Here is a 26851-nt window from a genome sequence, read left to right as displayed (position 1 = left end):
TGTCTGCTGTTCTTCCTCCTCTTCAGTTGTGAATAGGTCAGTGTCTGCTGTTCCTCCTCCACTTCAGTTGTGAATAGGTCAGTGTCTGCTGTTCTTCCTCCTCTTCAGTTGTGAATAGGTCAGTGTCTGCTGTTCTTCCTCCTCTTCAGTTGTGAATAGGTCAGTGTATGCTGTTCCTCCTCATCTTCAGTTGTGAATAGGTCAGTGTCTGCTGTTCCTCCTCCTCCTCCTCTTCAATTGTGATTAGGTCAGTGTCTTCTGTTCCTCCTCCTCTTCAGTTGTGAATAGGTCAGTGTCTGCTGTTCCTCCTCCTCTTCAGTTGTGAATAGGTTAGTGTCTGCTGTTCCTCCTCCTCTTCAGTTGTGAATAGGTCAGTGTCTTCTGTTCCTCCTCCCCTTCAGTTGTGAATAGGTCAGTGTCTGCTGTTCCTCCTCCTCTTCAGTTGTGAATAGGTCAGTGTCTGCTGTTCCTCCTCCTCCTCCTCCTCCTCCTCTTCAGTTGTGAATAGGTCAGTGTCTGCTGTTCCTCCTCCTCTTCAGTTGTGAATAGGTCAGTGTCTGCTGTTCCTCCTCCTCTTCAGTTGTGAATAGGTCAGTGTCTGCTGTTCCTCCTCCTCTTCAGTTGTGAATAGGTCTTTGTCTGCTGTTCCTCCTCCTCTTCAGTTGTGAATAGGTCAGTGTCTGCTGTTCCTCCTCCTCTTCAGTTGTGAATAGGTCAGTGTCTGCTGTTCCTCCTCCTCCTCCTCCTCCCCCCTCCTCCTCCTCCTCCTCAGTTGTGATTAGGTCAGTGTCTGATGGTCCTCCTCCTCTTCAGTTGTGAATAGGTCAGTGTCTGCTGTTCCTCCTCCCCTTCAGTTGTGAATAGGTCAGTGTCTGCTGTTTCTCCTCCTCCTCCTCTTCAGTTGTGAATAGGTCAGTGTCTGCCGTTCCTCCTCCTCCTCCTCTTCAGTTGTGAATAGGTCAGTGTCTGCTGTTCCTCCTCCTCCTCCTCTTCAGTTGTGAATAGGTCAGTGTCTTCTGTTCCTCCTTCTTTTCAGTTGTGAATAGGTCAGTGTCTGCTGTTCCTCCTCCTCTTCAGTCGTGAATAGGTCAGTGTCTGCTGTTCCTCCTCCTCTTCAGTTGTGAATAGGTCAGTGTCTGCTGTTCCTCCTTCTCCTCCACCTCATCCTCCTCCTCCTCCTCCTCTTCAGTTGTGAATAGGTCAGTGTCTTCTGTTCCACCTCCTCTTCAGTTGTGAATAGGTCAGTGTCTGCTGTTCCTCCTCCTCTTCAGTTGTGAATAGGTCAGTGTCTGCTGTTCCTCCTCCGCTTCAGTTGTGAATAGGTCAGTGTCTTCTGTTCCTCCTCCTTTTCAGTTGTGAATAGGTCAGTGTCTGCCGTTCCTTCTCCTCTTCAGTTGTGAATAGGTCAGTGTCTGCTGTTCCTTCTCCTCTTCAGTCGTGAATAGGTCAGTGTCTGCTGTTCCTCCTCCTCTTCAGTTGTGAATAGGTCAGTGTCTGCTGTTCCTCCTTCTCCTCCACCTCATCCTCCTCCTCCTCCTCCTCTTCAGTTGTGAATAGGTCAGTGTCTTCTGTTCCACCTCCTCTTCAGTTGTGAATAGGTCAGTGTCTGCTGTTCTTCCTCCTCTTCAGTTGTGAATAGGTCAGTGTCTGCTGTTCCTCCTCCTCTTCAGTTGTGAATAGGTCAGTGTCTTCTGTTCCTCCTCCTTTTCAGTTGTGAATAGGTCAGTGTCTGCCGTTCCTTCTCCTCTTCAGTTGTGAATAGGTCAGTGTCTGCTGTTCCTCCTCCTCTTCAGTTGTGAATAGGACAGTGTCTGCTGTTCCTCCTCCTCCTCCTCTTCAGTTGTGAATAGGTCAGTGTCTGCTGTTCCTCCTCCTCCTCCTCTTCAGTTGTGAATAGGTCATTGTCTGCTGTTCTTCCTCCCCTTCAGTTGTGAATAGGTCAGTGTCTGCTGTTCTTCCTCCTCTTCAGTTGTGAATAGGTCAGTGTCTGCTGTTCTTCCTCCTCTTCAGTTGTGAATAGGTCAGTGTCTGCTGTTCTTCCTCCTCTTCAGTTGTGAATAGGTCAGTGTCTGCTGTTCCTCCTCCTCCTCCTCCTCCTCCTCCTCTTCAGTTGTGAATAGGTCAGTGTCTGCTGTTCCTCCTCCTCTTCAGTTGTGAATAGGTCAGTGTCTGCTGTTCCTCCTCCTCTTCAGTTGTGAATAGGTCTTTGTCTGCTGTTCCTCCTCCTCTTCAGTTGTGAATAGGTCAGTGTCTGCTGTTCCTCCTCCTCTTCAGTTGTGAATAGGTCAGTGTCTGCTGTTCCTCCTCCTCCTCCTCCTCCTCCTCCTCCTCCTCCTCCTCCTCCTCCTCCTCCTCCTCCTCCTCCTCCTCAGTTGTGATTAGGTCAGTGTCTGATGGTCCTCCTCCTCTTCAGTTGTGAATAGGTCAGTGTCTGCTGTTCCTCCTCCTCTTCAGTTGTGAATAGGTCAGTGTCTGCTGTTTCTCCTCCTCCTCCTCTCAGTTGTGATTAGGTCAGTGTCTGATGGTCCTCCTCCTCTTCAGTTGTGAATAGGTCAGTGTCTGCTGTTCCTCCTCCTCTTCAGTTGTGAATAGGTCAGTGTCTGCTGTTCCTCCTCCTCCTCCTCCTCCTCCTCCTCCTCCTCCTCAGTTGTGATTAGGTCAGTGTCTGATGGTCCTCCTCCTCTTCAGTTGTGAATAGGTCAGTGTCTGCTGTTCCTCCTCCTCTTCAGTTGTGAATAGGTCAGTGTCTGCTGTTTCTCCTCCTCCTCCTCTTCAGTTGTGAATAGGTCAGTGTCTGCCGTTCCTCCTCCTCCTCCTCTTCAGTTGTGAATAGGTCAGTGTCTGCTGTTCCTCCTCCTCCTCCTCTTCAGTTGTGAATAGGTCAGTGTCTTCTGTTCCTCCTTCTTTTCAGTTGTGAATAGGTCAGTGTCTGCTGTTCCTCCTCCTCTTCAGTTGTGAATAGGTCAGTGTCTGCTGTTCCTCCTCCTCTTCAGTTGTGAATAGGTCAGTGTCTGCTGTTCCTCCTTCTCCTCCACCTCCTCCTCCTCCTCCTCCTCCTCTTCAGTTGTGAATAGGTCAGTGTCTTCTGTTCCTCCTCCTCTTCAGTTGTGAATAGGTCAGTGTCTGCTGTTCCTCCTCCTCTTCAGTTGTGAATAGGTCAGTGTCTGCTGTTCCTCCTCCTCTTCAGTTGTGAATAGCTCAGTGTCTGCTGTTCCTCCTCCTCTTCAGTTGTGAATAGGTCAGTGTCTTCTGTTCCTCCTCCTTTTCAGTTGTGAATAGGTCAGTGTCTGCCGTTCCTCCTCCTCTTCAGTTGTGAATAGGTCAGTGTCTGCTGTTCCTCCTCCTCCTCCTCTTCAGTTGTGAATAGGTCAGTGTCTGCTGTTCCTCCTCCTCCTCCTCTTCAGTTGTGAATGGGTCAGTGTCTGCTGTTCCTCCTCCTCCTCCTCTTCAGTTGTGAATAGCTCAGTGTCTGCTGTTCCTCCTCCACTTCAGTTGTGAATAGGTCAGTGTCTGCTGTTCTTCCTCCTCTTCAGTTGTGAATAGGTCATTGTCTGCTGTTCCTCCTCCACTTCAGTTGTGAATAGGTCAGTGTCTGCTGTTCTTCCTCATCTTCAGTTGTGAATAGGTCAGTGTCTGCTGTTCCTCCTCCTCTTCAATTGTGATTAGGTCAGTGTCTTCTGTTCCTCCTCCTCTTCAGTTGTGAATAGGTCAGTGTCTGCTGTTCCTCCTCCTCTTCAGTTGTGAATAGGTCAGTGTCTTCTGTTCCTCCTCCTCTTCAGTTGTGAATAGCTCAGTGTCTGCTGTTCCTCCTCCTCTTCAGTTGTGAATAGGTCAGTGTCTTCTGTTCCTCCTCCTTTTCAGTTGTGAATAGGTCAGTGTCTGCCGTTCCTCCTCCTCCTCCTCTTCAGTTGTGAATAGGTCAGTGTCTGCTGTTCCTCCTCCTCCTCCTCTTCAGTTGTGAATAGGTCAGTGTCTGCTGTTCCTCCTCCTCCTCCTCTTCAGTTGTGAATAGGTCATTGTCTGCTATTCCTCCTCCTCTTCAGTTGTGAATAGGTCTGCTGTTCCTCCTCCTCCTCCTCTTCAGTTGTGAATAGGTCAGTGTCTGCTGTTCCTCCTCCTCTTCAATTGTGATTAGGTCAGTGTCTGCTGTTCTTCCTCATCTTCAGTTGTGAATAGGTCAGTGTCTGCTGTTCCTCCTCCTCTTCAATTGTGATTAGGTCAGTGTCTTCTGTTCCTCCTCCTCTTCAGTTGTGAATAGGTCAGTGTCTGCTGTTCCTCCTCCTCTTCAGTTGTGAATAGGTCAGTGTCTTCTGTTCCTCCTCCTCTTCAGTTGTGAATAGCTCAGTGTCTGCTGTTCCTCCTCCTCTTCAGTTGTGAATAGGTCAGTGTCTTCTGTTCCTCCTCCTTTTCAGTTGTGAATAGGTCAGTGTCTGCCGTTCCTCCTCCTCCTCCTCTTCAGTTGTGAATAGGTCAGTGTCTGCTGTTCCTCCTCCTCCTCCTCTTCAGTTGTGAATAGGTCAGTGTCTGCTGTTCCTCCTCCTCCTCCTCTTCAGTTGTGAATAGGTCATTGTCTGCTATTCCTCCTCCTCTTCAGTTGTGAATAGGTCTGCTGTTCCTCCTCCTCCTCCTCTTCAGTTGTGAATAGGTCAGTGTCTGCTGTTCCTCCTCCTCTTCAATTGTGATTAGGTCAGTGTCTTCTGTTCCTCCTCCTCTTCAGTTGCGAATAGGTCAGTGTCTGCTGTTCCTCCTCCTCTTCAGTTGTGAATAGGTCAGTGTCTTCTGTTCCTCCTCCTCTTCAGTTGTGAATAGGTCAGTGTCTGCTGTTCCTCCTCCTCTTCAGTTGTGAATAGGTCAGTGTCTTCTGTTCCTCCTCCTCTTCAGTTGTGAATAGGTCAGTGTCTGCTGTTCCTCCTCCCCTTCAGTTGTGAATAGGTCAGTGTCTGCTGTTCCTCCTCCTCTTCAGTTGTGAATAGGTCAGTGTCTGCTGTTCCTCCTCCTCCTCCTCCTCCTCCTCCTCCTCCTCCTCCTCTTCAGTTGTGAATAGGTCAGTGTCTGCTGTTCCTCCTCCTCTTCAGTTGTGAATAGGTCAGTGTCTGCTGTTCCTCCTCCTCTTCAGTTGTGAATAGGTCTTTGTCTGCTGTTCCTCCTCCTCTTCAGTTGTGAATAGGTCAGTGTCTGCTGTTCCTCCTCCTCTTCAGTTGTGAATAGGTCAGTGTCTGCTGTTCCTCCTCCTCCTCCTCTTCAGTTGTGAATAGGTCAGTGTCTGCTGTTCCTCCTCCTCCTCCTCTTCAGTTGTGAATAGGTCATTGTCTGCTATTCCTCCTCCTCTTCAGTTGTGAATAGGTCTGCTGTTCCTCCTCCTCCTCCTCTTCAGTTGTGAATAGGTCAGTGTCTGCTGTTCCTCCTCCTCTTCAATTGTGATTAGGTCAGTGTCTTCTGTTCCTCCTCCTCTTCAGTTGCGAATAGGTCAGTGTCTGCTGTTCCTCCTCCTCTTCAGTTGTGAATAGGTCAGTGTCTTCTGTTCCTCCTCCTCTTCAGTTGTGAATAGGTCAGTGTCTGCTGTTCCTCCTCCTCTTCAGTTGTGAATAGGTCAGTGTCTTCTGTTCCTCCTCCTCTTCAGTTGTGAATAGGTCAGTGTCTGCTGTTCCTCCTCCCCTTCAGTTGTGAATAGGTCAGTGTCTGCTGTTCCTCCTCCTCTTCAGTTGTGAATAGGTCAGTGTCTGCTGTTCCTCCTCCTCCTCCTCCTCCTCCTCCTCCTCCTCCTCCTCCTCCTCCTCCTCTTCAGTTGTGAATAGGTCAGTGTCTGCTGTTCCTCCTCCTCTTCAGTTGTGAATAGGTCAGTGTCTGCTGTTCCTCCTCCTCTTCAGTTGTGAATAGGTCTTTGTCTGCTGTTCCTCCTCCTCTTCAGTTGTGAATAGGTCAGTGTCTGCTGTTCCTCCTCCTCTTCAGTTGTGAATAGGTCAGTGTCTGCTGTTCCTCCTCCTCCTCCTCCTCCTCCTCCTCCTCCTCCTCCTCAGTTGTGATTAGGTCAGTGTCTGATGGTCATCCTCCTCTTCAGTTGTGAATAGGTCAGTGTCTGCTGTTCCTCCTCCTCTTCAGTTGTGAATAGGTCAGTGTCTGCTGTTTCTCCTCCTCCTCCTCTTCAGTTGTGAATAGGTCAGTGTCTGCCGTTCCTCCTCCTCCTCCTCTTCAGTTGTGAATAGGTCAGTGTCTGCTGTTCCTCCTCCTCCTCCTCTTCAGTTGTGAATAGGTCAGTGTCTTCTGTTCCTCCTTCTTTTCAGTTGTGAATAGGTCAGTGTCTGCTGTTCCTCCTCCTCTTCAGTTGTGAATAGGTCAGTGTCTGCTGTTCCTCCTCCTCTTCAGTTGTGAATAGGTCAGTGTCTGCTGTTCCTCCTTCTCCTCCACCTCCTCCTCCTCCTCCTCCTCCTCTTCAGTTGTGAATAGGTCAGTGTCTTCTGTTCCTCCTCCTCTTCAGTTGTGAATAGGTCAGTGTCTGCTGTTCCTCCTCCTCTTCAGTTGTGAATAGGTCAGTGTCTGCTGTTCCTCCTCCTCTTCAGTTGTGAATAGCTCAGTGTCTGCTGTTCCTCCTCCTCTTCAGTTGTGAATAGGTCAGTGTCTTCTGTTCCTCCTCCTTTTCAGTTGTGAATAGGTCAGTGTCTGCCGTTCCTCCTCCTCTTCAGTTGTGAATAGGTCAGTGTCTGCTGTTCCTCCTCCTCCTCCTCTTCAGTTGTGAATAGGTCAGTGTCTGCTGTTCCTCCTCCTCCTCCTCTTCAGTTGTGAATAGGTCAGTGTCTGCTGTTCCTCCTCCTCCTCCTCTTCAGTTGTGAATAGCTCAGTGTCTGCTGTTCCTCCTCCACTTCAGTTGTGAATAGGTCAGTGTCTGCTGTTCTTCCTCCTCTTCAGTTGTGAATAGGTCATTGTCTGCTGTTCCTCCTCCACTTCAGTTGTGAATAGGTCAGTGTCTGCTGTTCTTCCTCCTCTTCAGTTGTGAATAGGTCAGTGTCTGCTGTTCCTCCTCCTCTTCAATTGTGATTAGGTCAGTGTCTTCTGTTCCTCCTCCTCTTCAGTTGTGAATAGGTCAGTGTCTGCTGTTCCTCCTCCTCTTCAGTTGTGAATAGGTCAGTGTCTTCTGTTCCTCCTCCTCTTCAGTTGTGAATAGCTCAGTGTCTGCTGTTCCTCCTCCTCTTCAGTTGTGAATAGGTCAGTGTCTTCTGTTCCTCCTCCTTTTCAGTTGTGAATAGGTCAGTGTCTGCCGTTCCTCCTCCTCCTCCTCTTCAGTTGTGAATAGGTCAGTGTCTGCTGTTCCTCCTCCTCCTCCTCTTCAGTTGTGAATAGGTCAGTGTCTTCTGTTCCTCCTCCTCCTCCTCTTCAGTTGTGAATAGGTCATTGTCTGCTATTCCTCCTCCTCTTCAGTTGTGAATAGGTCTGCTGTTCCTCCTCCTCCTCCTCTTCAGTTGTGAATAGGTCAGTGTCTGCTGTTCCTCCTCCTCCTCCTCTTCAGTTGTGAATAGGTCAGTGTCTGCTGTTCCTCCTCCTTTTCAGTTGTGAATAGGTCAGTGTCTGCTGTTCCTCCTCCTCCTCCTCCTCCTCCTCCTCCTCCTCCTCCTCCTCTTCAGTTGTGAATAGGTCAGTGTCTGCTGTTCCTCCTCCTCCTCCTCTTCAGTTGTGAATAGGTCAGTGTCTGCTGTTCCTCCTCCATTTCAGTTGTGAATAGGTCAGTGTCTGCTGTTCTTCCTCCTCTTCAGTTGTGAATAGGTCAGTGTCTGCTGTTCCTCCTCCACTTCAGTTGTGAATAGGTCAGTGTCTGCTGTTCTTCCTCCTCTTCAGTTGTGAATAGGTCAGTGTCTGCTGTTCCTCCTCCTCTTCAATTGTGATTAGGTCAGTGTCTTCTGTTCCTCCTCCTCTTCAGTTGTGAATAGGTCAGTGTCTGCTGTTCCTCCTCCTCTTCAGTTGTGAATAGGTCAGTGTCTTCTGTTCCTCCTCCTCTTCAGTTGTGAATAGGTCAGTGTCTGCTGTTCCTCCTCCTCTTCAGTTGTGAATAGGTCAGTGTCTTCTGTTCCTCCTCCCCTTCAGTTGTGAATAGGTCAGTGTCTGCTGTTCCTCCTCCTCTTCAGTTGTGAATAGGTCAGTGTCTGCTGTTCCTCCTCCTCTTCAGAGTCTTCCACTCTCCCTCCTGAGTGGCCAGACTGCCAAACAGCTCCTTCACCTTCGTCTTCGCATCCCTACACACACAAAAAAACATCAGGTCATTTCTACAGGGAAAAGTGTATTTTGCAGTGTGCAGACCTGGAATCAAATAGTAGTTCAAATAGTTTAGCTGTGTTTAATTGAGCCTGGCTGCCTGGAACCAATTAAAACGTGCAAAAAGTGCAAACCCTAGCCAGACCAAATCAAATGCTTTATAAAAAATAAAAACATTTAATGTAGTAACTTTTAGATTGATTAAGAGAGAAGAGGTTGTCCTACAGACCTGCCCATGACCTCACTGAGTTTCTCTAGGGCCAAGAAGTGGGTGTCTTTACAGATCTCTGTCAGAGCTCCCTTAAACTCCTTCTTATACCTCTCCTTCTCCCTCTCCTCCTTCATGTTCCTTTGCTTCTTCCCATAGTCCAGCCTAGAGAAAAAAAAGAAGAATCGAGAGAAAGTACAAAATGAATGCCATGTAAAAAATGTAATTCAAATGTTAAAAGGTTTGCAGCTAAGTGAAGGTAACACACTAAGGAGGAAATAGTTCCACTACCTAAATCTTCAAGGAGTCATTTTTCACAACTAACTCAAATCAACTCTCTCTCACACTTCTATAATTTTTCTACTATCTTTGGTGCGAGCAACATGTTAAGGTGACACTAGAGAGGAATATCATCCTTCTCTATCCCAATCTTCAGAAAGCCATGCTATACAAATGACTGAATTCAGAGGTCTTACTCACTTCTACAATCTTTGGTGTGAGCAGTTTAAGAGGAATGGGTTTCTTCTTCTCCAAGACCAAGGAGGATGTGATGTCTTGGAGCCAGATATGGCCCCAAGGACTTTCCCATGATCCTCTTGGGATAACAGAAACACAAAGTACAAGGTTATATTACAACTGTCTTCTGTCAGGCAGAAGTTTGCATCCTGTAGCTCCAACTCCAAAAAGTTCTGGGACACTGTGAAGTCCATGGAGAACAAGAGCACCTCCTCCCAGCTGCCCACTGCACTGAGGCTAGGTAACACGGTCACCACCGATAAATCCATGATTATCGAAAACTTCAACAAGCATGCTTCTCAACAGCTGGCCATGCCTTCCGCCTGGCTACTCCAACCTCAGCCAACAGCTCCGCCCCCCCCGCAGCTACTCGCCCAAGCCTCTCCAGGTTCTCCTTTACCCAAATCCAGATAGCAGATGTTCTGAAAGAGCTGCAAAACCTGGACCCGTACAAATCAGCTGGGCTTGATCATCTGGACCCTCTATTTCTGAAACTATCCGCCGCCATTGTCGCAACCCCTATTACCAGCCTGTTCAACCTCTCTTTCATATCGTCTGAGATCCCCAAGGATTGGAAAGCTGCCGCAGTCATCCCCCTCTTCAAAGGGGGAGACACCCTGGACCCAAACTGTTACAGACCTATATCCATCCTGCCCTGCCTATCTAAGGTCTTCGAAAGCCAAGTCAACAAACAGGTCACTGACCATCTCGAATCCCACCGTACCTTCTCCGCTGTGCAATCGGGTTTCCGAGCCGGTCACGGGTGCACCTCAGCCACGCTCAAGGTACTAAACGATATCATAACCGCCATCGATAAAAGACAGTACTGTGCAGCCGTCTTCATCGACCTTACCAAGGCGTTCGACTCTGTCAATCACCATATTCTTATCGGTAGACTCAGTAGCCTCGGTTTTTCGGATGACTGCCTTGCCTGGTTCACCAATTACTTTGCAGACAGAGTTCAGTGTGTCATATCGGAGGGCATGCTGTCCGGTCCTCTGGCAGTCTCTATGGGGGTGCCACAGGGTTCAATCCTCGGGCCGACTCTTTTCTCTGTATATATCAATGATGTTGCTCTTGCTGCGGGCGATTCCCTGATCCACCTCTACGCAGACGACACCATTCTATATACTTCCGGCCCGTCCTCGGACACTGTGCTATCTAACCTCCAAACGAGCTTCAATGCCATACAACTCTCCTTCCGTGGCCTCCAACTGCTCTTAAACGCTAGTAAAACCAAATGCATGCTTTTCAACCGTTCGCTGCCTGCACCCGCACGCCTGACCAGCATCACCACCCTAGATGGTTCCGACCTTGAATATGTGGACATCTATAAGTACCTAGGTGTCTGGCTAGACTGTAAACTCTCCTTCCAGACTCATATCAAACATCTCCAATCGAAAATCAAATCAAGAATCGGCTTTCTATTCCGCAACAAAGCCTCCTTCACTCACGCCGCCAAACTTACCCTAGTAAAACTGACTATCCTACCGATCCTCGACTTCGGCGATGTCATCTACAAAATTGCTTCCAACACTCTACTCAGCAAACTGGATGCAGTTTATCACAGTGCCATCCGTTTTGTCACTAAAGCACCTTATACCACCCACCACTGCGACTTGTATGCCCTAGTCGGCTGGCCCTCGCTACATATTCGTCGCCAGACCCACTGGCTCCAGGTCATCTACAAGTCCATGCTAGGTAAAGCTCCGCCTTATCTCAGTTCACTGGTCACGATGGCAACACCCATCCGTAGCACGCGCTCCAGCAGGTGTATCTCACTGATCATCCCTAAAGCCAACACCTCATTTGGCCGCCTTTCGTTCCTGTTCTCTGCTGCCTGTGACTGGAACGAATTGCAAAAATCGCTGAAGTTGGAGACTTTTATCTCCCTCACCAACTTCAAACATCTGCTGTCTGAGCAGTTAACCGATCGCTGCAGCTGTACATAGTCTATCGGTAAATAGCCCACCCATTTTCACCTACCTCATCCCCATACTGTTTTTAGTTATTTACTTTTCTGCTCTTTTGCACACCAATATCTCTACCTGTACATGACCATCTGATCATTTATCACTCCAGTGTTAATCTGCAAAATTGTAATTATTCGCCTACCTCCTCATGCCTTTTGCACACAATGTATATAGACTCCCCTTTTTTTCTACTGTGTTATTGACTTGTTAATTGTTTACTCCGTGTGTAACTCTGTGTTGTCTGCTCACACTGCTATGCTTTATCTTGGCCAGGTCGCAGTTGCAAATGAGAACTTGTTCTCAACTAGCCTACCTGGTTAAATAAAGGTGAAATAAAATAAAATAAAATAAAAATATGAGTTAAATCAGTCAGCCAACGTCCACAGATAAAAGGTAAAATAGGAAGTACTGCTTTGCTTTGGTAAACATTTAAAAAGGGTGTTCATTGGAAACATTGTGTTTTACTGTCAGATACCATCCACTCACTATCCAGCTAGAAGATCATACGTGTTTATAATACATTCCATTGTGTAGAGGAAAACCTCCTATACCAAAACATGTGGACTTGCAATCATTGACAACTAGTGGTGAAATAGTCTGCATTTCAGTGAGGGTGAGCTGTGAATAAGCATCTTTCTGGTCTGCGTGACCTCTGGTGAAGGTCATTTATCTGCTGATTGACCACTATTCCCATTTGGTGATGGACAAAAACAAGGACTCACTGTAGCGGCAGACAGGGAAATGAGGGGTAGCCCGGAGTTGGGATCAATTCCATTTCCAGTCAGTCATTTCAGGAAGTAAATTGAAATTCCAATTCTCCTTATTGAAATTGACCCTGGCCATAGTGTTACATACACTATGGAGGAAACATCGTCCAGCTGGCGTCACTAAGGTGACCACTGCTTCTTTTAAGCAAACAAAACTTTTTTATTTTTCTATGCTCGATTTTGGACACTAATTTAACAACATTTGCCCAGGGCTTGCTGACAATGCAGTTCCACTCACCTGTAAGGCTGTAGGGCACGTTTTGACAGGACGGTGTTTGGAGAGCAGTCTGCTGATTGGCTGGAAGATGTGGCTACAGGAAGTCAGTTCTCTGTAGAGTGAGGAGCAGCACTACAGCAGGTCTAGACAAGTGGCCAAAGACAGCCTATGGAGAGGACAGACAGTGGGACATCATTAGGACAGAATACAAGTACACACTGATTTAGTGACCATTTCAACAAACAGGCACATACACACGAGAACTAACGGAAAAACACACTCGGACACACTCACTCATACACACAGAAAACACACTCATACACACTTCTCTCTCTCTCGCCCGGGGGAGGAGTGTGTGAATGCAGTCCACTACCCTACAGGGTCATACTGACTCTAATCTCTTGAGGCTGATTCCTAGCAGCTAACACAGTGTTGATAATTACCACAGGGCTGACACTTCACACACACTCCGTCTATTCACTCAGCATAGCCCTGCATCGGCCTTTGTAAGCCCCACAAGAATCTAGACAGTTAGGATATGACCGCACACCAAGTGGCTATAGGTATAAATGGTGTATGAGTAGATGTGTGTGTGTGTGTGTGTGTGTGTGTGTGTGTGTGTGTGTGTGTGTGTGTGTGTGTGTGTGTGTGTGTGTGTGTGTGTGTGTGTGTGTGTGTGTGTGTGTGTGTGTGTGTGTGTGTGTGTGTTTCAGAGGAAACAATCAACTGATTTAAAACAGGAAAATGGGTGCCAGTATCATTACTGCTCAAATAAACTAACTAGGGCTGTGACGGTCATGGGTCTCTTCTCCTTTGCTCCTGACTGCCACGACATGGGTGCTGTTTTTACTAAGGAATTGGGTACATGTATTTAATGATATTTAATGATACTCATTTGCTCCAAAACAAAGAGCAACAAAGTTCCATCACGTAAAGATTGCATGTTGTCACGGAAACAGACTCAACAGAACATTGGCTGAAGCTGACTTCAGTCAGCTGTTTGTTCCACAACACCATTCTAAAACTGGCTAGACTGAGTGGCGCAGCAGTTTAAGGCACTGTATCGCAGTGCTTGAGGCATCACTACAGACCCGGGTTCGATTCCAGGCTGTGTCCCAGCTGGCTGTGACCGGGAGACCCATGAGGTGGCGCACAATTGGCCTATCATCGTCCGGGTTAGAGGGGGTTTTGGCATCTGTGATTTCCTTGTCCTATCGCACTCCAACGACTCAGGTTCCTGCACGCTGACTTCGGTCGCCAGCTGGACGATGTTTCCTTCGACACATTGGTGCGGCTGGTTTCTGGGTTAAGCGAGCAGTGTGTCAAGAAGCAGCTTGGTTTGGCTGGGTCGTGTTTCGGAGGAAGCATGGCTCCCGAGTTTCAGCGATGGGACAAGACTGTAAACTACCATTTGGATATCACAAAATTGGGGAGGGAAAAAAAGTAAAAAATACGTGATTTTTTTTATTTATACGGTTCTGGATACCTTTACTTTACTGCTTTTGTGTAAAGTTCGTCAACTTGAAAATGAAGTTCATTAAAACGATTATGACAGTTATTTTATTTTCATGGTGGTGTACCTCCATAATCACCTGTTGTATTCGGGGCAGGTGACAAATAAAATGTGATTTGACAATCGTCAGTTACACAATTATACAATTACCGTGCCAGCCCTACAACTAACAGCAGCACATATCTTGATGACAATGATGACAGAATAGCACTAGTTCATCCACGTCAACCCTCTTCACTCCTCCTACACTACAAATGCATCCCAAATGGCACCCTGTTCTCTAATGGCCCTGATCAAAAGTAGTGCACTACATAGGGAATAGGGTGCACCGTACATCGTCCCACTCAACAACTTCAGAGGAGGGGTGTACTTGAATTTGACACCTCATTACTAAACCTATAATTCAGAATGAGGGCTAGGATAATGGCAGAGAAGGTCCTGGCACATTCATAGGATATGGCTTATTAGCTACACTGCTTCAGTCCCTCCCTCCCTCCTCCCTCCCTCCCTCCCTCCCTCCCTCCCTCCCTCCCTCCCTCCCTCCCTCCCTCCCTCCCTCCCTCCCTCGCTCCCTCGCTCCCTCCCTCCCTCCCTCCCTCCCTCGCTCCCTCCCTCCCTCGCTCCCTCACTCCCTCCCTAGCTCCCTCCCTCCCTCCCTCGCTCCCTCCCTCACTCCCTTCCTCGCTCCCTCCCTCCCTCGCTCCCTCACTCTCTCCCTCGCTCCCTCCCTCCCTCGCTCGCTCCCTCCATCCCTCCCTCGCTCCCTCCCTCGCTCCCTCCCTCACTCCCTCCCTCCCTCACTCCCTCCCTCACTCGCTCCCTCCCTCACTCCCTCCCTCCCTCGCTCCCTCACTCGCTCCCTCGCTCCCTCCCTCCCTCCCTCGCTCCCTCCCTCCCTCCCTCCCTCCCTCCCTCCCTCCCTCCCTCCCTCCCTCACTCCCTCCCTCGCTCCCTCACTCGCTCCCTCCCTCCCTCCCTCACTCCCTCCCTCACTCCCTCGCTCGCTCCCTCCCTCACTCCCTCACTCACTCCCTCGCTCCCTCCCTCCCTCGCTCCCTCCGCCTACACACCAGATGTAGTGTGAAGGAGAAATAGAACACTGCTGACTAATTCTGACCAATTGTAATTATCCCATTGCCCACACTCACTGCCTGCCTGATCTTGGTCTCATCTCTGAAGACACACATCCCAATTTGTTCCCTACACCTTAACATTGGGCCTAACCATTCAACATGGAGATCTAAAACGGTCTGGATAGGTAGAATCAGTGTCGCTGTGTATCTGAACGGTCTGGATAGGTAGAATCAGTGTAGAGGTGGAGCTGTGTATCTGAACGGTCTGGATAGGTAGAATCAGTGTAGAGGTGGAGCTGTGTATCTGAACGGTCTGGATAGGTAGAATCAGTGTAGAGGTGGAGCTGTCTATCTGAACGGTCTGGATAGGTAGAATCAGTGTAGAGGTGGAGCTGTGTGTCTGAATGGTCTGGATAGGTAGAATCAGTGTAGAGGTGGAGCTGTCTATCTGAACGGTCTGGATAGGTAGAATCAGTGTAGAGGTGGAGCTGTCTATCTGAACGGTCTGGATAGGTAGAATCAGTGTAGAGGTGGAGCTGTGTGTCTGAATGGTCCTAATAGGTAGAATCAGTGTAGAGGTGGAGCTGTGTGTCTGAATGGTCTGGATAGGTAGAATCAGTGTAGAGGTGGAGCTGTGTATCTGAACGGTCTGGATAGGTAGAATCAGTGTAGAGGTGAAGCTGTGTATCTGAATGGTCTGGATAGGTAGAATCAGTGTAGAGGTGGAGCTTCCACCAGATCACTTCCACCTTACAGATCTGCTCTCTCAGTCTCACCTGCAGTGATCTGTACCCAGATCAGTGGTGAAGGTGAGCTGCAGCGTAGCAGACAGAGGCAGGCTGTGGGTCTGACAGCACCAGCGGGTCACTGCCCTTCCAGCTCTGCCTGAAGGGCTGCACCACTGAGTAACCTGGAGGGAAGGAAAACGACACAGCAGCCTGTCATGCCAGGGGCCTGGGGCTCAGACCGAGGGGATCGGCCTGAGCATTTTAAAATGAAAACAGACAGGGCTTTGATGAGACAAAGGACTCCTCATGATTAACATTTGATTTTTCTTCCTGAATTGAATGATTTGAAATTAAATTGACCTCAACCCTGCAGTCTACCCAGCCACACCCGCTGTGATGTCAGTTTACATGCCAATCCACACTGCTGTGTGTAGTCTGCATAATATGTGCTGCTATGCAACTCAGTCAGCCACGTAGGCATGGTCCCTCTCACTCTCCGGAGATCCATTGTTATCATCACATCTGTGACATCAGAGCAGTAGAACGCTGCTCTTCCACTGTGGTCCTAATGAACACATAAATAAATGCCAGCCACTGTCTAATACTGCAGAGTGCTGTAGAGTGCAGTCAGGACACCATGGCACTAGCAGTGCCCGGTGAAATAGTTTCACAGCTATGCCAAGCCGTCATCGGCAGAATTTAAGCTATGCTAGATGTGAAGATCTCAATGTCGGTTCATGTTGATAGACTTAGTGGACTTCAGTTTGTTGCGATGTTCGAATAATATAATACATGCCATTGAGCAGACACTTTTTTCCAAAGCGACTAACAGTCATGCTTGCATACATTGTATGTATGGGTGGTACGGGGAATCGAACCGACTACTGGCGTTAGAAGCACCATGCTCTACCAACTGAGCTACAAACGACCGCTAATTAAATAACGCAGATTTCAGCAATCGTTTGCTCCAGAAATGAATGTGCTACATATGTTTGCCTCCAACCCTGGTGTTAGACTGCTAACCTGGGTCATCTTCAGTAGGAACCAAATGGAAGCAAAGAGGCTGAAACGAGGAGGAACCTAATTGAATTTGTCCAATAAGAAAGGCTTGAATAGGACCAAGTGAGTTGCTGAGAAGATAGGGCAATAACTCATGAAGTTAGAGAGACAGTAACATCGTTACCTGTAGAGGTCTCGTCTGACACGGCCAGCTGTAGTACACCCAGCAGGAAGTTGAGGTTCTGTCCTGAGCTCATCTTGGAGAAGGAGGTACTCTACAGTCAGGCAGCACAGCACCCCAGGCCTGGTGTCACATCCTTTAGGCAGAAAGCTACGACAAACATTCACAGACACAACACACTAGGCTTGGACGATATACCGGTTTAATCTAAAACCGAATATTGGCCCCTTGATAAAGGGCTACTTGCTATTCGATGGTGATCACTCGAATCTGCAAGTGTTTTGGACAAAATGAGCATTGAGACGATGTGCAGTCGACATCCCAACTCACTTATCAATATAACAAAATAGCATGACTCAACTTGCTACGAAACCTGGGTACAGGGGACCTGGGGCAGCCACAGACATTACTCCGATAGACAGTGAGAACGTTGTAAAAACCAACATATATTTCTCTACAAAATATGTGATAGTATATCAGTCGCCAGTGATTTCATCAGCTGGTTTGAGCTTGTTGTAGGCTGTCTGCTGATAATTAGCTTCACTGACAAACACAGGGATGGAATTTTAGATAGCTAGCTTAGGTCGGATGTTAGGCACTGAACTGATAAACAGCAAGTAGCTTGTCACTTATTTACGATCGTCTGACAGCTTGCTGATGTTGTAGACATGTTCCCAGCAGTCAGTCCGTACCAAAACACCAATCACTATGTTGTAACATTGGGTCAGCTAAACACACAGCAACAGACTCGCTGCTGTACTGACTCGGGACAGAGCAGGCTATGATGAAATAATGTTACTACCTACAGTAGCTAGTTTATGGAAGGAGCATTGTATTTAGTGTTGCATTAGCTCCGTTAGCTGGTTGGTTATCTTCTCTTTGGTTTCATATGAAGTCACAGGCTCAGGTTTAGAGCTAAAGCTTATGTAGTTAATAATGGACAGTTTTTGTGTAACTTACATGATCAAACTTAACAACAACAAAAAACATGAAACTCCTTACCTATATGTAACAAAGACAAATTCAAAATTAAACTTCAAATGATTTAGAGATATCTTGATTTATTCTGACTTATTTTTGAGGGCGTCGTTGTTGTGACTGTTGTAGTGACTGTTGTTGTGACTGTTGTAGTGACTGTTGTTGTGACTGTTGTAGTGACTGTTGTTGCTAGGTAACATATTAAAACTAAATGGGAAGATGTTGCTGCCAAGGGTGCCGAGTCAATAAGAGGCTTCCAAGGGGCTCCGCGGAGCCCTAGAGGACACACCAACTAGCGTTTGAGATCGACTCGTAAATGCGCAAAGTGTTCGTTTTGACACTGTGGTTTTTAGACATACCGACTGTATGATTTTCAATACCTTAAAAAAATATATATATAACTATCTAAAATGTGCCAAATAAATGATATGCAGCCCAGCTATGATTTGGTTTGCTAACTTGCTAGCTAAGTGGCTAGATGTCAAGATCAAGCTTCTTGGTTACAGCAGAGACAATCAATCCCCCCCTGGATCAAGTTGTTGTTTAAATTGTTTTGTTTTGTGCACCCCTTGTGTGCACTTCAGGTAATACCGAATACCCCATTATGGTACAGCAACTGTAGAAAAACCCTAGCACACACACACACACACACACACACACACACACACACGTGAAATGACTAGTCAAAAATCACAACTTTGCTAACATACTAAAAAGAGGCAAACATACACATATGCAGATCAACCATAATACAAACATAAATATGAAAAGCAATGTCTATCTCCTACTACTCGATGACCTTTGACACTTCTGGTCTTTTCTCCAACTGTCATCATTAGCTTCATCTTGCTAGCCAGGGAAGTGATACCACCAATTATCTGTGTTGGGGAAGGCTCTGATGTTCTCTGGCCTGTTCACATAACCACAAACTCATTAAGCTGTTGGAGTGTGGATGTTACATAATAATACAACTTCCTTTCATCATCTTTTCCCCTGGCTAGGTTTGCTTTGACAACACCACCATTTCCGACACAGAAAAACAACAGGACTCCTTGGGTCAAAAGGAAAGTCTGAGTCTTAATGAAAGTGCAGGCATGTGGCAACATAAACAATTGAGCAACATCTGGAGCTGAGCCCACTACATAAACATCATGATCAAAGCGAGAACACGGCGATCTTCTCCTCTCAAACCGGTTCAAAGCAGACCTGGAATCTAATACTATTTGAAATCATTTCAAATACTTTAGCTGTGCTTGATTGAGCTTGCCTGGCACAATGGATCCACTTGAATAGTCGCAAACGCCGCCCATCTGGCACTCTGACCAGGCTAGAGCAAATGCTGAAAGTATTTGAAAGATTTCAAATAGTATTTGAATCCAGGTCTGGATCTCCAACTCCCTTCAAAAGGGAGACTGGAGGCCAAGAGAGACTCCTACTGAGGGAAAAGGGTCGATTCGAAGTGGATAAGAGATGGAGATGATGAAATCCTATGAAAGATAAGCCTTCAGAAGGTAGACAGGATGGATTCGTTGAGAACAGAGAAGAAGAGAAGAGGGTGATTGAGAAGTCTTTAAATTAGCTGAGAAACATGCTTTTTTGTGTTTCTATGGTTGTGAAGGAAGAACTTTTCCATTCTTGACAACTTGACACAGGCACACACACGCTAGGATAATAACATTGGTGAGGGCCTGGCTGATGTACAGTAAGGCTGGGTGGTGACGGAAGTCTGAGGTGGGGAACAGCAGCGCTGTTATCTTCAGGTAAATGATCTGAAAACAGAGAGAGAGAGAGAGAGAGAGAGAGAGAGAGAGAGAGAGAGAGAGAGAGAGAGAGAGAGCACACAACAGGGAAATAGAGAGTGAGAAAGACGTCACTAACACGTCAACTTGACAGAACACTGTCAGACAGAAGAAAACAATTTGCACAGAAGTCGGGAGCTCACTGTCAGAAAATGAATGGAACAGAATCCACATTTGTCAGACAGCTATTTCCCAGTCTTTTTTCCTGACCTGACATGTTTCACACAGAAAAGTACAATTGTTCAGTGACTACAAGAGGTAGGAACCAGAACCATATACTGTAAGTACCATATCGAGGCGAGACTGTATACCACGGGTATGACAAAACAATAATTTTTACTGCTTTAATTACGTTGGTAAACAGTTTATAATAGCAGTAAGGCACCTAGGGGGTTTAGGAGATATGGCCAATGTACCACGGCTAAGGGTTGTGTCCAGGCACTCCGCATTGCATCGTGCAGAACCCCCTCTGGTCTTATTGCTTAAATTACCCACAGACATACAATAAGGTAAGATAATCACCATCATTGGCTTCATTAGGAAATGCGTCGGCAGACGTTGTCCCCTAAGGTTTGCTGCTCCTCCAATCAAAAGCCCTGGATTAAAATAGAGGTTGGCGCTAAACTAAAGGACGACCGCACACAGGGCTATCGCAGACAACCCTAATGCTGTGGCTGAGAACAGAAACAAGTACAAGAAGTCCAACTACGACCTCCAAAGAGTCATCAAAAGGACAATATAGGAATAAGGTGGAATCATACTACACAGGCTCTGACACCCTCCGTATGTGGCAGGGGCTACAGTCCATTACAGATTAATACAGGAAGACCCAGCCATGATTTGCCTAACGATGCCTCTCTATCAGACAAAGAGTTACCTTGTGAGAGAGATTTAAATGGTTTTCAAAATGTCCCGCCAGGGTAAGTCTACATTAGGGTTTCTAAAATCACATATGGGAAAAATTCATGATGGAAAAAACATTTCCCTGTTTGATGGCTAGGTTTTATGTGTATTATGACATTACCTCCACTGTGGGGCTATGACGACAATAAAGCATATCCTCTAATAGGTGAGGGAAGCTCACCTTTTCCTGTTTGGACTTGAGGATGAGCTCCTCGAAGAGTTGCTGTCTGGACTTGACTTTGTGGTTCCCCTTATCGTCCTTCTCTCCTGGGGTCTTCCTTCTCAGGAGGCCTCCTCCTCCGAAGTGGGACGCAGTCAGCTTGGCTGGAGGACAGATGGATGAGAAAATGTCATCGTTATGGTCCCTAATTCAACAGATAGTATTTTTGTCTTTATTTTGCTATCTCAATGGTTGAACTCAACTATCACTCAATTTTAGTCTATTTCCCAGATCTCCGGATAATAAAGAATTAGTCTCAGATTCTGCAATAGATCCATACTTTATTCAGAGAGCGTTCTGCCCTCTCAAGTTCAGAGCCCATCTTATATATACACACATACAAGTTCCTGTCAGAGGCTATTCCCTGCTCAGATAGTCTGTATTTTTCCACTATACTAACACATCTCATTTTCTTCTGCAAGCCTAGTAATTTCTAACAGTTACTCTCCTACTTAGGTTGGGGAGGCCACTTTCCTGTTATTGGTTTCAGAGTTATCACAAGGTCGTCTGTAGACAGTTCAGTTGTTCTTTGATGTCTCAACTATACATTTCTCTTATTGCTAAATAGTAACACAATGTTTTAGTCTTAACTTGTCTTACACACACATTATTGGATTATGACTAACACATTTCATACAATTATATGGTTTCAGGGTGGAATACTTTAGTCCTTATCTTAAACATACAAATTCAAATATCAAATAATATCAAAATAAGAGGCAGCACTACGTACATCTTTACTTATACTTATAGATTACTTCCTATTTGTTTCTCTTTCTCTGCTCTACCCCCTTCTCTCTCGCCACAGCTGGGCACAGCCCCAAGCTGAGCCCTGGACACCCTATGTGAATTGATCGCCCCCCATCTATCTTCAGAGTTCATACTGTTAGGTGACCTAAACTGGGACATGCTTAACATCCCGGCCGTCCTACAATCTAAGCTAGATGCCCTCGATCTCACACAAATTATCAAGGAACCTACCAGGTACAACCCTAAATCCGTAACCATGGGCACCCTCTTAGATATCATCCTGACCAACTTGCCCTCTAAATACACATTGCCTGCTTGCGTAATGGGTCTGCGGTCAAAAGAACACCCCTCATCATTGTCAAACGCTCCCTAAAACACTTTCTAAACGACCTGACCGGGTATCCTGGAAGGAAATTGACCTCATCCCGTCAGTAGAAGATGACTGGTTGCTCTTCAAAAGTGCTTTCCTCACCATCTTAAATAAGTATGCCCCATTCAAAAAAAGTAGAACTAAGAACAGTTATAGCCCTTGGTTCACCCCAGAGTTGACTGCCCTTGACCAGCACAAAAACATCCTGTGGCATTCTGCATCAGCATCGAATAGTTATGCAAGTTTTCAGGAAAGTCTGTCACATCCTGACCTTAGTTCCTTTTTTATGTCTCTATTTTGGTTTGGTCAGGGCGTGAGTTGGGGTGGGCATTCTATGTTTTTCATTCTATGTTTTGTTCTGTGTGCTGTATTTCTATGTGTTTGGCCTGGTATGGTTCCCAATCAGAGGCAGCTGTCAGCTATCTACCTACCTCATCCCCATACTGGTATTTATTTATTTATTTTGCTCCTTTGCACCCCAGTATCTCTACCTGCACATTCATCTTCTGCCGATCTACCATTCCAGTGTTTAATTGCTATATTGTAATTACTTCGCCACCATGGCCTATTTATTTCCTTAACTTACCTAATTTGCACTCACTGTATATAGACTTTTTGTTTTCTTTTGTTCTACTGTATGTATTGACTGTATGTTTTGTTTATTCCATGTGTAACTCTGTGTTGTTGCATGTGTCGAATTGCTACGCTTTATCTTGGCCAGGTCGCAGTTGCAAATGAGAACTTGTTCTCAACTAGCCTACCTGGTTAAATAAAGGTGAAATTAAAAATTTAAAAATCATTGTCTCTGATTGAGAACCATACTTAGGTAGCCTGTTCCCACCTGTGTTTGTGGGTAGTTGTTTTCTGTTTTGTGTGTATTGCACCTTGCAGAATTGTTCGTTTGTCGTGTTGTTGTTTTTTGTTCAAGTATTCGTATTTATTAAAAGTATTATGAATACTTACCATGCTGCACCTTGGTCCTCTTCTCCTCCCGACGACAATCGTTACAGAACTACCCACCACCAAAGGACCAAGCAGTGTGTAATGGACTCCTGGACATGGGAGGAGCACCTTGGTCCTCTTCTCCTTCTCCCGACGACAATCGTTACAAAGTCAGGAACCAATATACTCAGTCAGTTAGGAAAGCTAAGGCTAGCTTTTTCAAACAGAAATTTTCTTCCTGTAGCACTAATTCCAAAAAGTTTTAGGACACTGTAAAGTCCATGAGCTGCACTCAGCTGCACTGAGGCTAGGAAACACGATAAATCTACAATAATCGATACTTTCAATAAGCATTTTTCTACGGCTGGCTATGCTTTCCACCTGGCTACCCCTACCCCGGCCAACATCTCAACACCCACCGCAGCAACTTGCCCAAGCCCCCGCCCCCGCCCCCCTCTCCTTCACCCAAATCCAGACAGCTGATGTTCTGAAAGAGCTGCAAAATCTGGATCCCAACAAATCAGCTGGGATGGACAATCTGGACCATCTCTTTCAAAAATTATCAGCCGAAATTGTTGCAACCCCCATTACTAGCCTATTCAACCTCTCTTTCGTATCGACTGAGATGCCCAAAAAATTGGACCGCTGCCACGGTCATCCCCCTCTTCAAAGGGGAAGACACTTTAGACCCAAACTGTTACAGACCTATATCCATCCTGCACTGCCTTTCTAAAATCTTCGAAAGTCAAGTTAATAGATCACCGACCATTTTGAATCCCACCGTACCTTCTCTACTATGCAATCTGGTTTCCGAGCTGGTCATGGGTGCACCTCAGCCACGCTCATGGTCCTAAATGATATCATAACCGCCATCGATAAAAGACAGTACTGTGCAGCCGTCTTCATCGACCTGGCCAAGGATTTCGACTCTGTCAATCACCACATTCTTATCCACAGACTCAACAGCCTTTGCTTCTCAAATGACTGCTCAAATGTTCACCAACTACTTCTCAGATAGAGTTCAGTGTGTCAAATCGAAGGGCCTGTTGTCCGGATCTCTGGCAGTCTCTATGTGGGTGCCACAGGGTTAAATTCTCGGGCCAACTCTTTTCTCTGTATATATCAATGACGTCATTCTTGCTGCTGGTGATTGTCTGATCCAACTCTACGTAGACGACACCATTCTGTATACATCTGGCCCTTCTTTGGACACTGTGCTAACAAACCTCCAAACGAGCTTCAACGCCATACAACTCTCCTCTAGGTGCTTGCTCTTCAACCGATCGCTGCCTGCACCCTCCCGCCCGACTAGCATCCTTACTCTGGACGGTTCTGACCTAGAATATGTGGACAACTACGAATACTGTCGTGGAAATATTTGGTCAATCATATTTCATAAATACCGGAGCACGTAAGTTCAAATATACTGTTTATTATTTCATAATAAAAGCTGAGCTGGATCATGAAAACAACTGCCTTCCGGTCTTGGCACAGAATACTTATACATTTGCCCTCCTTACGTCATACTCATAGTAACTCCTCTTAATGGCTCGTCACCTCTGGCATTTAGCCACCGTTATCATATTGCCTTCATATTAGGACATGCAACCTGTAGTGTCAGGTAGGACCATAGCAACAGACCGTGGCACTCTACGGGATTAACCAGTACATGTTATCCTGCGGACTCCTCTGAAAGGAACACCCCTGTTCTGGGAAAAAAAGAGAGGTGTAACCATAGTTGGCCATAACAGTTACAAGAATAACCAGGGGCTTGTCTAATGGTGTCAAATGACCTAGAGCACATACACGTACACTAGTTTTGCTGGCTCCTTCTGAAATAAATAATTGCCACATATGTACTGAAATATTCACAATATATCTAGGTGTCTGGTTAGAATGTAAACTCTCCAATCCAAAATTAAATCTAGAATTGGCTTCCTATTTCGCAACAAAGCCTCCTTCACTCATGTTTTTTAAATATATTTTACCTTTATTTAACTAGGCGAGTCAGTTAAGAACAAATTCTTATTTTCAATGACATCCTAGGAACAGTGGGTTAACTGACCTGTTCAGGGGCAGAACGACATATTGGTACCTTGTCAGCTCGGGGACTCGACATTGCAACCTTTCAGTTACTAGTCCAACGCTCTAACCACTAGGCTACCCTGTTGCCAAACATACCCTCGTAAAACGGACTATCCTGATCCTTGACTTTGGCGATATCATTTACAAAATAGCCTCCAACACTCTACTCAGCAAACTGGATGTAGTCTATCACAGTGCCATCCGTTTTGTCACCAAAGCCCCATATACAGTACTACCCACCACTGCGACCTGTACGCTCTCGTTGGCTGGCCCTCACTACATATTCGTTGCCAAACCCACTGTCTCCAGGTCATCTATAAGTCTCTGCTAGGTGAAACCCAGCCTTATCTCAGCTCACTGGTCACCATATCAACACCCACCCGTAGAACGCGCTCCAGCAGGTATATTTCTCTGGTCATCTTCCAGGGCCAACACTTCCTGTTGACCCCTTTCCTACTAGTTCTCTGCTGCCAATGACTGGAAAAAAATTGTAAAAATCGCTGAAACTGGTGTCTTATATCTCCCTCTCTAACTTTAAGCATCAGCATTCAGAGCAGCTTACTAATCACTGTACCTGTACACAGCCCATCTGGAAATAGCACACCCAACTACCTCATCCCCATATTATTACTTACCCTCTTGCTCTTTTGCACCCAGTATATCTACTTGCACATCATCATATGCACATCTATCACTCCAGTGTTAATACTAAAATGTAATTATTTCGCATCTATGGCCTATTTATTGCCTTACCTCCCTACTCTTCTACATTTGCACACACTGTATATAGATTTTTCTATTGTTATTGACTGTACATTTGTTTATGTGTTGTTTTTGTCGCACTGCTTTGCTTTATCTTGGCCAGGTCGTAGTTGTAAATGAGAACTCCTTCTCAACTGGCCTCCCTGGTTAAATAAAGGTGTTCTCAACTGGCCTCCCTGGTTACATAAAGGTGTTCTCAACTGGCCTCCCTGGTTAAATAAAGGTGTTCTCAACTGGCCTCCCTGGTTAAATAAAGGTGTTCTCAACTGGCCTCCCTGGTTACATAAAGGTGTTCTCAACTGGCCTCCCTGGTTAAATAAAGGTGAAATAAAACATAAATAAAACATACATCTCCTCCACCCCATCTTGCACTCTCCCACCCTGGTCTGCAGCTCCCCACCAATTGTGTGAAGTCTAGGGTCATTGTGTATCTCACCTGAGAGGATTCCTTTCTCATCGGCTTCATCATCAATGTCTACCAAGTCGTTGAGCTTCTCCATCTCGGACAGAGACTGGTCGGTGTGGGTCAACTCCTCCTCATTCAGGCTGTACATGTGCTTCTTCTCCCCCACAACACACATATTTGAGAGGAGCACAGGGTCAGCCAATGTGTAGCTGCTTTTAGCAATGCGGTTGTATTTACATACACTAAGTCAGAGCGAAGCCAGAAGTTAAATAAAATTCAATGTCCAACTTACTGTGCGGTTTTAAATACACCCTCGTTCCTAAAAGCAGCTAGCCAAAGTGCAGCTCTGCAAGAGATAGTTTTGTGATTTATGTAAATCGGGCAGAGAAGAGAACAGAGATGTGTGTCCGCCTGTATCGGATCTTACATGTCTCTCCATTGAAAACCTCTCTCCTCTGGGTCCATGATGGTGTCATATTCACCAAAGCGTCGGTCTATGAACTTATTGGCCTTGTCCTTTGTCTTATATTCATTCAGCAGTGTCTCATTTTTCTCTGGGGGAAGAAATTAGTTGCAAACTGCTCTTGATGTTATTTAGCATCCATCTAGCCTGGTCCCAATATCCGTTTGTGCTGTCAACTCTTATGGACAATCAATGACCATAGGAGTAGGTAAGACAATAAACATATCTAGAACAAGCCTGGATCCATCCACACCAGAATCTGTAACACTTAATGACCCACTACACTCAGTGTAACGGTGTGTCTTCATTACTACCGCTTTACCTTGTTGATGTCTAGTTGAATCGAAAGGGTACATAAACCCCTTGAATGTACAGTTGAAGTCGGAAGTTTACATACACTTAGGTTGGAGTCGTTAAAACTCATTTTTCAACCACTCCACACATTTCTTGTTATCAAACTATAGTTTTGGCAAGTCGGTTGGGACATCTACTTTGTGCATGACAAGTAATTTTTACAACAATTGTTTGCAGACAGATTATTTCTCTTATAATTCACTGTATCACAATTCCAGTGGGTCAGAAGTTTACATACACTAAGTTGACTGTGTCTTTAAACAGCTTGGAAAATTCCAGAAAATGATGTCATGGCTTTAGAGGCTTCTGATAGGCTAATTGACATAATTTGAGTCAATTGGAGGTGTACCTGTGGATGTATTTCAAGGCCTACCTTCAAAGAAATCATCCAAGATCTCAGATT

At 46.1% G+C, this 26851-nt stretch overlaps 1 pseudogene; it reads right to left on the bottom strand.

Moving 5' to 3' along the window:
• Positions 1–8079: 8079 nt before the first annotated feature.
• LOC109893625 (nucleolar protein 14-like) lies at positions 8080–26402 on the bottom strand (annotated as a pseudogene).
• Positions 26403–26851: the final 449 nt, after the last annotated feature.

This window comes from Oncorhynchus kisutch, linkage group LG6 (assembly GCF_002021735.2).
Source record: "Oncorhynchus kisutch isolate 150728-3 linkage group LG6, Okis_V2, whole genome shotgun sequence".
Taxonomy (NCBI): Eukaryota; Metazoa; Chordata; class Actinopteri; order Salmoniformes; family Salmonidae; genus Oncorhynchus; species Oncorhynchus kisutch.
Note: the sequence above shows the minus strand (reverse complement) of the source record. Positions and strands in the feature narration are given on the sequence as shown.